General features: G+C 40.6%; 1 long non-coding RNA gene across 1 annotated transcript in view; it reads left to right on the top strand.

Annotated features, from left to right (window-relative positions):
• Positions 1-12,852, top strand: part of LOC124413383 — a 114,068-nt gene extending 101,216 nt beyond the window's left edge. The window contains exons 3-4 of the long non-coding RNA XR_006929863.1: positions 11,601-11,738; positions 12,126-12,852. This is a non-coding gene — a long non-coding RNA (uncharacterized LOC124413383). The remainder of the gene's footprint in view (positions 1-11,600; positions 11,739-12,125) is intronic.
• The last annotated feature ends 1,038 nt before the right edge of the window (positions 12,853-13,890 follow it).

The raw sequence follows: 13,890 nt of genomic DNA, 5'->3' as shown, positions 1-13,890 counted from the left end.
ATTTTTATTTTGCAACAAATCCTAAATGAAACATCAATTCCTGTATCTAAAGCCGTTAAATAATAATAAAAACTGTAATAACCGTATAGCAATGATGAAATTTTAATGTTTATTTGATTGTTATAAATAATTTATCGTAATCGCATGTATGTAGTCGAAATCCGGGGCGTGATTAATGGCAAACAGCTCCACGTTATCATCATCATCCTCGTTCAGCCCGAGATGCAGGTCGAAGTTACCTCGCGTTTTGGTACTCGACTTGAAACCCACGGAAGTATCTATAGACGTGAATCTAATGGCAAAATAATCATCGTCAATTGATACGCGTACGCCTTTGTACACAAGGTGAGGTGATTAATATCGGATACAATGCAAACACTCCCATGCATGCAGCTGCATGCTTAATAAAGCTTACGAGACGACGGCGAGATGCGCGAAGCAAAATCCTGGCTATTATATCTACTCGGTAGAAAATCCAATATACGCGTATTCGCGTCCAACGAGTAGTCGAGCTCAACCGCTGTCGCGACACGGTGAAAACTTAATACCGTCATACCTGTCGCTGCTGGTATACTGCTGTGAAAATAATAACATCCACTCTAGAAAGGAAATCCTCTTTTTCTATAAGTATTTCCGTGAATTTCATAACCGTCTTTCAGACGATCGTCAATTTATATTAGGCGGAATAGAATCTACACCCTTCATGCGCTTGCAGTGCTTTTCACTATTCAGATTTTCTTTAAACTTTGGTACATCATCATTTGATTTATTGATCGACGAATTATAGATGCATGTCGAAAAATTTCATTTTCTTCTTATGACCGAGGATGATCAGATCGTAACGATATTCAACGCGATTTCATAGATACGCCGCTGAATAGATGAACTGAGGAAAACCGATCGGTGCAGTAAATGAAAAAAAGCACGAGTGGAATACGCGTTGTTTTGAATGAAAGGGAGGAATAAAAATGCTTGTGAATATCCGCTGAGGAATTATACGACGGCGGGAAATCTTCGGCTCTTTGCCTCCCCTGCAACGGCAGAATAAATTTTATATACGAAGGGAGACTCTCACACGGATAAATATGTTTGTGTGAGTACATGGAGATGAAAATAATACAGCAAATACTCCTGCGCATAAAGTGTTGTTTTCCATGGCATGAAACTGGCGAGGTTTCTCACGTTTATCTGCATTCAGCGCCTAAGTAAAACAGCGAATGGAGAGCGACGATCTGTGTAAGTAATTAGAAGTCGGCGACAGTTTTTACTTGGCTATTACTGAGAACGTTTTCCAACGGTAATGAATCGTTTACGGAAGTTTCAATGTAGCAACCAAGATTCCGCAAAATACAATGAAAATTTTACAAAATTTCATCAATCTTAAACGGGTTTCAGGATTAAGAAATGATGGGATTAATGATTGTATATCCAATTAGCGATATTACATCGTCGTAGCATCGATTTTCTTCCTCCGAATAATTGGAGCTTTGCATTAATAACGCCGGGACGCTTTCGCCTCAAAATAATCTCATCTGCCGAGATATCAAGACGAGTAAAACATGCAGTAAATTTTAATAGTACCACCTGTACTCGCGTTACTGAAAACGGAAATAACCCCATCTGAAATGCAGACTCTTGGCAAGCCGTAATGCTAATAAATTTCATCTGAATACGGTATATCAGGGTAAGAAAATCATCAACCCTGTCTCGAGCTTCACGAGCCACCATTATTTCACGCGGAGGTTCAATTTTCGACTGTAAATAGATTCTCGCTATTTCTAGGTAACGTTTACGAACGGACCGTTGTTAGAAAAAAAAAGAAAAAGAAGAAAACACCTTGTCTTAAGCCAGGGAAATGGTGGCCAGTAGCCATTAGAAATTTTTAGAAAATTTTCACCATGAAAATCTCTTGTATAAACTTCCGAAAACCAAGCCGTTTATCTCGGCAAAGCAACGCTCTTGTTTCGTCACTTAACCCGGGACGGGTTCAATCAAGTACCTGGAAAGGCGTGAAATTCTCAACCTCTAAAGTTTTGACAATAAACACGCTTGTACCGCCGATCCAAAGTCGGCACTCTAAAAAAGTCACCGTCTGAATTTCTTTGTCTCGTTTTCCGCCCGACCGATTTCAAGTAAAATTTCCAGAATCCCTTGTGTGCCTCTTACAAATTCCGTCTGAATCCTACCACTGGATCATGGACCGAGTTGTCGTACCTCGTGGTAAAACTGAACAAGCGGTTTCTCGAATTTTTCAGCACTAGCAAGATCCCAGAGGGTGCCAAGTGACAATGGAACCAGAGCGTAGTGTAATTATCGCGTGCCTTTACTTCACTCGGAGTCGCAAGGACCCTCTGCGGCCGACCCTTCTTAAGGAGATGACGGCGACGGCGGAGGTCGGTAACTGAGGAGGCGGGGACTTCGGAGCTTTTGAATTTTAAACGGAAGCCTATACAGCTTCTAAGCGCCATGTGTCTTGGTAGAACTAGGCACGAATTGAAAAAGCGCAGAAGCCGTTTACCAGCCGGGAATAAATTTATTCTTTCTTCTTACCTACCTGCTTACGTTTCTACATCGTCTGAACTCCATACCTAATAATTTTTTCTCCAATAATAACGTGCCACGTATAAGCTAACAATACTCCAGAGATTTTCACGGAGATTTCCTGTATTCAATTATTCCCCTGATTGGAAATTAAAATTTTCGTCACCAACGTAGTAAACCACTTAACAATCCGCCATCGAGGATCGTTGAAGGTAATTAGATGTGGCACAAGGCTGCGGAAATTTATCTCACAGTCTGTGAAAAATATTCCGTCATCGATTCAGGGGTGGAAAATTGTGACGTGATATTTCCATAGTGAACTCGGTAATAACCCGATGTGTATCATATTTTAAATCGCTATGGAAGCGTGTACTGTTATCTATATCACTACAATCTATTGTTTCGACATGGATTCAGTGAAATCAGAGGAAAACCGCATTCGTTGTATATGTGAAAGAGCAGTTTTTCAATCAATTGTAAAACTCGCTAACTCACCCAATTCATTTTTTTTTTTTAATAGTATCCACAGTTCTTCTAGTCATTGTTTCTATGGTTCTACTTTAGTTGGAACAAAACAGAATCCATTAATAAGTACGTACCACAGTACCGAAGGCGTCGCTATGGATTGTGTGTACAACAAATTATATTTGTGGTAAACAAGCGAAGCGTGTAGCGAGGGATTCTCGGTCTGATGCGCGATGAACTCGGCTTTATTTGTCTAGAAAATGATCAGTGAAAGTACAAGAGTGTGCAGGCATTCACCCAAAAATCTGATGCCCTTGGGGAAAGTAAACGAAAACTTGGTCGAGTTTTTCCAAAGTTGGGCGTAAATTTTTTTTCTCGATCGATAAGATTCAGCGATACTTTTGGCATATTTCGAGATCTCTTACATGCCGTTGAACTGGAGTAAACTGAGTGAATCGTGGGGATCTTCAAGATTGCTGATTTCCACAAGCTCCAGTTAATCCCTAATTAAAGTGGAGTGACATTACGTAATTGAAAAGCCAGTACGAACCGGCACAGGTTCGTTCAATCAGACGAGTACCGTCCTTCATCGCGAATTTGATTACACCGACTAAAACCAGCTATGTTTTACGTGAAAACACCTTACAGCTATCGTTCTAAATTTTTCTTCACCAGAGTCAAAGAAGGTAAGAAAGACGGAGTATCGGATGACTACCGAAGGCTCCCACGGGAACAAAGTGGCTTCGTATTAATCAGCCAAAAACCTTTATAAAGAGCTTTGAAACGCCCAACTTTTCATCCGCATCTTGAGCTTCGCTTGATCGAACGAACAATGTTTTTGAGTGGTTTGAAAATAGCGTTTTGTGATCACCGTGAGTTTATTGAGTTTCATCAACAACGATGTCGTATGTACGGGGTCACGGGGTCGTCTGACATCATTATTTAAAACAAGATATCAGTTCGTTGTAATTATTTCTCATTGCAAGACGAGATCAAATAATATACAACCAGATTGTTTAGTTTACCCCTTTAACTGCCTGTCACGATAATTGAATTTTCTTGTCACCTCACCAATTCAAGTAGCTCGAGTCCCGTTTCATCCGGATAAACATCAACGACTTGAATTCTCTCCTGCTATACTCGGTGGCTACGTCGCAACATCTGGCACAAAATACCACCAACAATATACTTTAACGTAACTCATTTTGCCGACCTTATTTTTTCCCTCTTGTTAGTCGATCGATCCTTGCTCGACATCACCGCGACTCTACAGTCTCAAAGACAGGTAATACACGGGAAAAAAACCTGTTCGCTTTACATGCTTTACGGTAATTATACGAACATCACTTTTTTTTTAGTAAAAATTACAGGTATTATGGTAAGCATTGCTTATTAACTTGATAAACTTATATTCGCAAATGTTCGAAGTAATTTTTACTCACAAAAGTATTACCGTTATGTTATATCGTCGTCCATGTAAATCTTTTAGGTCTCGTCCTTCCGCGTGAATACGTCCTCGTAAATCACGTATTATCGTCCTTCTCTTGATTTAAAAACTCGTCAGATCGACGCGTGTGCGGAGTATCGAACTTCTGCAGCCAAGCAGGGCAAACGGCTCTTATTTGTTCGAACTGGAACGAGTATCATGACTTCTTTAGCCGGTAACCGTAGGTTGAAATGTAAGATTTTCTCACAACCCCTGTCCATTTTCATAACAGCCAACCTCCGTCCGAACAGCAGTTCCCTGCAGGTTGGCCGATCCTTGGCAGGGTGGTAAAGGGGTGAACCTGCCAGTCAAGAAATCAATAACACCACATTTTACACCTGAGGGTCCCTTCCCGGCTCTCTTCTCGGCCCTTGACCTGCAACCCTCTGAAGGCAGAACACCCACATCCTGACTCTGCCTTGGGCTGATGATTGACAAAGAATTTATTGACCAGCGTCCACTGCTCTGGCGTAACAGCCTTACGATTTTGCCAACGTTCACCGATTGTCAGCTCTTAAATTCGGCAGGGATGTTTTCGTTTTTAACAACGCTGAATCGAGTCACGTGAATTTAACAACAGGTGCTTATAATTATATAGGTGCGATAATCTTTCGTCTGCCAAGAATCTTCCGACTCGGGATATAACGTAGTGATACGAAGATCACGAAATCGTGTTGTGAAGAATCGCAACGTATCGATGACTCGATCTTAACGAGGTAAAGACTTTACCAAACCTACGCAGACCCGACGTTCATGTCCGCGTTACAGGAGTTTGCACAAGCGTTTATGAAATCATCGACGATGTTTGGGATTGGGGAAAGTTTACGATAACTCGGTAATATTTAACTTCACACTAATCAATTGATTGGATCTAGCCCGACCTTTTTTCCACGAGGAACGAATATTGTGCTGGAGCTTTTGAGGGGTCACGTGTGATTGTGTATTTGGCTGAAGATTCCTGCTAGGTAGATACACGAATAAGGAACGGATTTCAGATTTGAGCAGTTGGCCTGATACAGGGGTAAAAGTATTCTAAAATTCTAATACATCTACTTGCTCTAAATAGGTTAAAGTGATTAACGAAACACGCCGTTTCCATGTCTCCACGCTATTACGATTTTCAGCCAAAGACTGGCTGCGATGAAATCTAATCTAATCTAATCTACCTCGCTATTCGCAGAGCTCGTTCCAATTCTGCAGCACTCGGCACTTTTCACTGTCTCGTACCAGTGAATTTTGACATGTGGAAATTGATGGTTCCGTCACAAAAGTCCCTTATTAAAGAGACGGACATTTTACGCTGCCTGTGTCGGAATGATATTTAATTAGCTCTCGTTAGAACCGCGCTACATTGCCGCGGGGATTCTTCGGATTCAATTGCCGTTTGCCGGTTCAGTCGGAATGCATACCTGCAGTAATTTTTCATTCATATGCAAACGACGATGTCGCCGAGCACTCGTTGTACCTGCCATCCAGCAGCCGTCGTCTGCCAGCTTTGATAGTTAACGTGAATTCCTTTCGTGAGTCCGTTTCTGCTGCAGGTATCTATATCGTATATAGCCGACATCCCCTCGGTGTAATTCGCGTGGGTCGGTCGAGTGGGAAGTTCGTAAAACATCTGGATGTTGATTCATGGCTCTGAGGTTCGAGCGAAGAACTCCGAACGGAGCTGGCTATGCCTGTAAGAACCAAATGGAAGAAACTCTAACTTTCCTAATTCGCATTATGTACTTAATCTTTCTTATACCATATCCGGCACGCCGGTTTTCGGTTCCAACGCGCTAATCCCTGATCCGGATGAAGTTTGTTTAGTTGATGAAGTAACGGACCTGCCACAACGATCGCCTTCGCGTTACAGCCATCCTATCCTCTTCAATCTTGCATGAAAAACGTACGATACACCAGAAGGTCTGGAGTGAAGGAAAATCTTGCAAACTTTCTGCAAATTTCACAAAAGTTTTCATATAAACAGACTGAATTTTTCATCGAATGGAAGAACGGATGCATCGATCTCTTCTAACCTACCTCACTCGCGTTTATTAAAGAGAATAATTATAGTATCAATAAAAAAGTTGAAGGTTGCACGTTTTTATGTTGCTATTAAATATAATGTTTATTGAAAGTGATCATTTCGGTTTGGATGGAGGCCAAATTGAATAGAAATATAGCCACGTGGTTTTCTCGACGATGTAAACGAAACTTTACTTAGTTATTTAATTAATACTTGCGGATATTCCTTGGTAATATTTGAAACGCTGTTCGGACCGTTTTACATCATCCTTTTGGCAAGTCATTCATACGTATTAAACTACCGTCTGTCATAAATATGAATGCCACTTTTACACTACCTTTTCGGTCTGAAGACGGTACCCACGCTATTCCCCACTCTCATCACCAAATATTCAGATGTAAAGTACAAGCCTATCTGCGGCTTGAACTCCCTCGAGATCAGTCACGACTATTTTTTGACTTTACGATTTAGTTGAGAAAATTTATCTGATATTAGATAACTTTTCACCTAATATATTTCGGGCTTTCATTAGAGAAGTACTTTTAGAGGAGTTACTATCTCAGATTCGATCGGGAATCGTGCAGCTGGAAAATGGTAATTGGATGAAATGAAACGACGAAAGTACCGTTGAGAGGATGAAAATTTCACGCCAGTATAATGCTTGATGAAAAATAACGCCTGAAAATAATCGTCTTCGGTTTATGTACGTGGAAAAAAAAACGAAGAAGAAAAATACCGACCAGCGGAATTGGAAGAGAAGAGTTTAAAGAATTTTGCGATTTTATCGCCAGTTTTACGACTTATTTGAAATAAATTCGCAGGCCTGCACATTACGCCGCCTATTTGCTACTCTGATTTATGGGAGCTAAAAGTATTTCGAATCGTCGGAAAATTTGAAGACTTAAAAAAAAGTGCATCTCGTGGAATCAAAATCCCTGTTGATTTATCGCTACTTTTATACGTTCAGCAAAATGAATGCGGAAGTATGAGAGTTGCGCGATACTTCCTACACTACACTTATATTACAAAGCTAAAAATACCGACTAGTTAGTAGAATGAAGTGTTCGCTAAGAAATATTACTTTTCCATGGGGTCTGGAAGTTTGTGTAACCAGAAACAATTAAATTAGCAAATGATCGTGTAAAAGTGTAGTATATCGCATGATCTTCTTCTCACGCAGCTCATTCGTTATCTCTGCCTCTCGGACAATTTTCCCGAAAGCATGAGATCTTTCAGAGACGGACAAAAAACAGCACAGCTAAGAAATGGTTTATCCGTTGCACAACTGAGAAGGTAAAAGCAACGAAGTGAAATTACTACGACGTCAAATGATCGTATGGGTGTAATTATTCTCCGTCGGAGTTGGAGCCAACTAATCGTAATTGAGGGAAGAAAAATCGCTGAAGTAAGTATACCCGATAGACTGCAGAATGAAACAAACGCGTCGAAACGTTAGATTATTTTCAATGTGACATCGTAGATCGACGTCGACATCGACGATGCCAAGTATGAGATACTAGTACAACATGGATACCATGTTTGATGATGAAAATACTCGATGGTACCCGTCTTCGTCATGACCTAGCAACTTTCAATCAAGGCGAATCATTCCGAGCCGACTCAACCGGCCCACGATCAGTTCGAAACTTGTTTCATTCATTCCTGACCGCAAAGTGCTCGTTTGTCTTGTACCACTGCTGCACCGATGTGCAGAACTTCGGGTTATTCACCCAAGGACCGCAGGGAGCGTCGCGTGCCGTGTTGCACTGTGTTATACCAGCCTCTGACATGCAGCCACGGCATGCACCGAAGTGCCTGACTCTCGATGTATGTGAATAGTGCAGCAGTTGAGGAAAAGTTGGGATATGGTACGTTTCGCGAGTCCTACAGGCCTACTTCGCGAAGTGCAGTGAGGATACGATGAACTGCAGCTGCATTGGAAGTGGACTTGTCGGTATTCCCGAGTCCCTGTTTCGCTATCAGATTTGATCAGAGCAGGCGGTAACACATCGCCGACTGGTACAACCGAAATTGGGTCAACATCGTATCCGACCGAAGTGTCAGAGGAGGAAGTGGAATCAGATATAGGTTTTGGGACGCGAGTCGGGTGGAAGTCCAAAATCATCCTAGCATTCTTGCTGTTATATCTATACCAATGTGAGTAGCTGGGACCGCGATAAAAATACCGGTGCCAATAACGCCTGATCTTAATTATTGGATATAATAGTATACGTGGTTCTTTCTTGAGATTCGCTCGTTTTCAGACAGCAGAATCATATTACGTGCAGGAATAACTGGCGATACAAAGTGTGTCGCATCAAAAGCAGACGGTACCATACGGTTGTGGGATCATAAAACGTTTTACCACCGGTTAGTTCTACAATATTTACCGCACGAAGAATTTACCGCTGAGCGGTGTACAAAGTACCTGAATAATGGCGACAAACTGAGTTCATGTTTTCGAGTTTTGGACAGAATGCTTCGCGAAAATAGAGCAGAATAGAGAGAGAAAACAGACCTTGAGGAGATCCTGGGTCGCATTCATTGAACGAAAAAACGAATGAAGTCTGATTAGTCTGACTTTCTTATCTCTTACGTCATATCCGGTACTCTTCCGAAGATGCACACAGGATTCAAGTTTCGACGCGCAAGAGTTCAGCTGGAAATCCTTACAACAGCCAATTTCCTATAGTTGACTAACTGGTACCCATCTGATCCTACATCGTACAAATGTCTGATACTTTCCATATCGATATATTCAACTCTGCGAACATGAAGGTGATTATATTTTTACGTCATACAAATTACCTAATAGTACCGTGCCACAGGAAATATTGACGTAGGATTATTATCGGACAGAAATCGATTCGGTTGCCTAGGTAGTAAACCGTCCAATACAGTGGACACTTTTCACGTTGAAGCTACTATATGTGATGTTAGCAGATATCAATGAGAAATAATGAAACGGGTTGCGTAAAAGAATTTCAATTTCTGAGGCACATCTTCAATTCACGTCTCAATTAGTCGATAACGATAGTTTGGATTCGATACAATTTCATCTCAGATACCTAGCTGCTTATAAACACGCTAACGATTCAATCCTACCGAGTAGAATTCCTCGCTCGTAATTACAAACTTCTCGAAAGTCCCGCGGCTACACAGAAGCTTTAACATGACCTCGAGCTTTTGTTTCATAATTAGCTACTCTATATAACGAAGCACCAATTGGTAACTTTTTTTCTGCATGCCAGGCTCTTTCCACTGGGCACTATATTCCATACCTCAAAGTGTAATTTGAGAGACCAGCGTCCCCACGTTTTCAATTATCATCATCTCTTTTCAACTCAAGTTTTAGCCAACGAACAAATTGCCACTCGTATCACTCGTGAATTCTGCCAGATGCCATGATTACGTCACGGTACCATAGAGACGCGTTCAAAGTCCGACACTCACATCCTTCATTTGTTCCAAGTTAGAAACTTAACTATAAAGTACTCGAAGTCGACACTTCTCACAGTTTTCTTTCGCATCCATTTTAGATACACTCTTCTCATCGCATTGATCTCTCGAAGTATGAACTCGTGGTGAAACCAGATCACCCTAACGGAGGAAAGGAAGTCCTTTGAGGAGGTCGCATCCTAATATTGTTATGGGCGACAAAGAACTTTTAGAATACATTAGCATATTGCGTGAATCACCTCTTTACACCGCCCTCAAACTTCCCGACGTTACGTGTCTACCGCAAAATATGCAAATTCAAATCTAGCACTTGTAACGTCATATGTGTGGGACGGTTGTCCAGCATCGCGATAGAAATTCACGGACTGCTGCACGCGCCTCAGATCTGATACTCTCTCGTTATCTCTGATCTGATTTCCTCTGACGTTACCGTAATAATAATATTTACCGAATCTCAAACGCCAGACTTTTTACCTCGATGTCGTTTGCGTTCGCGAAATAAACCCTCGAAAGACTTACGTACGCTTTGAGTGTTATTTTGTCATCACAAATCGACTATGATTTTACGTTGTAGCTATAACAGTAAATCCTGACAGTTCTAATGAATTTATTACTGTCGGAACTGTCATCACCGTTACACATTAAGTATATTCCCGAAATTTTCTGCTCTTCGTGTTACGCGCGATCAAACGAATATATCCCTGCAGTAAAAAGTCCGATGTACAAGAATTGACTCCTCGTCAGAGTTGGATGCGAAACGTAGTAAACAGTGGAATGAATTCGGAATCAGAAAACAGATGCAAACTACCACATTTCGCTCGTTTCGTAAAACCAACTTTATTCGTGTTTATTCGTTCTATCAGCTTTCCAATCCAAGGATACGAGTTCATAGATTAGACTTTCGAGAGCCTGAGATAATTTACGAAAATCTGAGAGTCAGGAAACTTTAAACGTTAACTGCCTCTCCTCGTCGAATACGAGTCGCGTCCGTTCAGATTCTACATTTCATTATCTTGCAGGTCAACAACGTTTCGTGTTACGTCGCCTTCGATAATACGAGACAAAAGAAACTTCACAATTTTTAAAAATTACCTTCACACATTCCGCACCTATCCCCCTTTAAGATGCACCCCCCACCCCCCTAGATGTAACATCGTCAAAACGTGCTGGCCGAGTTTATTTTCACTTTACGTGACTTGCTTCTTGAAGAGGTGAGAGAATATACGCTCTGCAGGTTCGGAACGGGTTGCTGAATGGGAGGGTCCGTATGTTTGCTCACTGTGTGCGAGGTACTATAATATGCCGTGCCGTATACACATCAACTTGTGTCGAGCATGTTAGTTTTCGTCCGTAACTTGAAGTGGGTCAATCATTCTTCCTGCTTAATAGCAATCGATAAGCTCCGTCGTCTCGATTCATACGTAACTACAAAGAACGGAAACCTTGTACCTCGTTCCGAAATTCACCCGGTCAGTGAATTACACTATTTGTCACCGGCCGGTTGATATTATATTTATAGGTATTGACAACGGAATACCTACGACTAATTCATGAATCACCTAATTGCGTTCGTGGGTCGTTAGTCTAAATTGATATTGTATAAATTTGAAAGACTTTTTTACATTATAAACTTTTCAGGAATCTGCATGCATCCGTCGAATGAATCGGGCCATCAATTACGACAGCGGTTACACATCTTCCTCAACTGTATCTGGTCACCCGCTAAGAGGAATCTAGGAAGTCGGGATGAGCGGATATTCAATTAGCCGGCACTCCGTAAGTAGTTGGACAAAAGCCTGCATTTCTAGTCGCGACGTCTTCCGGTTCGCCTAATTGTACGCGTTTGTGTTGTAGGTATCTGGACTTCGAGGCTCTACATCGAAGAGACTATCCATGGAAATCTGATTCCTATGTATTCCATAATTGTATTAGACAGAAATAAAGTCTTACACTTACATATATATATAGTAGGTGAAAATGCAGGGCGATAAGAAAATGTTATTACTGTGATGACGACAGCGATTCGCAATATTTTTATTTTTTTTTGCCTACTCTTCTCGAATCTCAACAAATTCCGCAACTTTTATCTGTTGACTGCATCGTTGAAAATTTATCCGTATATAATCTCAGCTCGAAAATTTGCCCACACAGCTTTTGTGCCAGATTTGAAAAAAACCACGACGGAAAACTCCGATCATTCCAACCCGCATCCTCAATCTCACGGAGCGGTTTGAACTATGGTCAAAGAATTCTCGGCAGCGGGGTTAAAGAGTCGGATATCCTCTTCATCCTTTGATTCGTCTGGTGTAAAGCGGGAAGCCGAATGATTCGCTCCCCATTCGAAACACGATTCAACCCAATTACCGGCCGTGGAACCGGCGTGATTAAATTCATGTTTCAGAGACAAAGCTGGATGCTAAACAAAGCTTCTATTCTAGTTATTCTACTTACGCTGATTTTCATCCATATATTTGTAACATAAAAGCCACCATTACTCAGATGCAACATCGTTTGCTTACGGTTTGTTGACGTGCAGTAGTTCTGCAGTTTCGATAATTAATTCGCCACTGCAATGCCGGAACGCTTACAAAGATTGCAGGACATCTTACGTGAGTGCCTGTATCGGTTTTATTTCAGCACTAATTCTCCTATCGTTAAAGACGTCTGAAATATCATTAGGAAGAAAGTAATGACAACTCGAATTGATGACATTGTTTTGTAAACCACTACTTTCATCTATCATCAAATTATTAGTAAGCTGCATGTACAAATACTACGAGTGATTCACGCGACAACGGATATAAATAGGACGAAACGCTTCTTACAGTAACACCTGCGCAGGTACAACTAGAACCTTATCAGTACGTTCTAAATGAATGTGTGAAGTACAAACATAATTGTAAAGTACATTGACCGATATGAGTTGCAGAGTCTAGCGTATATATCTATGTGTTTTTTTATAGTCTAAATGTGAAATTCCCGCATTAATACTTTCTGCTTCTTTGAATTAAGATGATCTTTCGAGGGACACCAAGAAATTCTTCGCTAACGCCAACGCAATATATTGTATAATATAGCAATTGATACATTGTAAGCAATTACTTCTTTAGCCAGTATTTTAATTTATCTTCAGGAATATTGAATCGCAAAAAAATTTCTGAATATTGAAGATAGTGTGAATTTAAGTTGTTTTAAACCTAATATATAAACATCCAGTTTCACTTCAGAAGATACACGTTTTCACATTTAGAAATATGTACGTCAGAACGAATGTTTTTTCATCGCACGATGATCAATGAAATCATATTTCAAATACCTAGGATGTTTATTTTTTTAATGTATAACATCCTAACGATTTTTTTCCCTGAGTCTATAATTCTATTAAAATCTGTTATGCTCTGTACCAGATAGACAAAACATAAATATTTACATACATATCTATATACAAGGGATCCCTATTTTTACAACAATTACCAGTTATGTCTTGAATTCCCTTGTCCATATCATTCCTCGAGACATCTCGATCTATTGTTTCGAGCAGCCTAACGTTTATAACCATGTGCTGGAATAATGCTAGAGAGGTCTGAATTGCTGAATTGCCATGGAATGTCTGCGGAACTATCAAGTACACAATCAAAGCTCCTACTGTTCGAGGATTAACTGAAACCAGGAGAGAGCGTACAAGGATAACTATTAATAATAATAATAATCACGCTATCCATATACGCATGAGAATGGATTCAGCGGAATTCGATATACCTAGAGTAACACGTCCCATAGTCCGTACGTATCTATTCCAAATATATACCATCATTTCTTGTTCTATAGACTGTATAGAAAACTTTGTAAATACGAAAATGAAACAAAGAACGGAATAGATGAAATCTTACTAGTCTGTGTTTCTATCACTTTCATGTCGACGGTTCTT

The sequence above is a fragment of the Diprion similis genome, chromosome 12, assembly GCF_021155765.1.
Source record: "Diprion similis isolate iyDipSimi1 chromosome 12, iyDipSimi1.1, whole genome shotgun sequence".
NCBI classification, from domain to species: Eukaryota; Metazoa; Arthropoda; class Insecta; order Hymenoptera; family Diprionidae; genus Diprion; species Diprion similis.
This window is presented reverse-complemented; position numbering and strand designations above follow the sequence as displayed.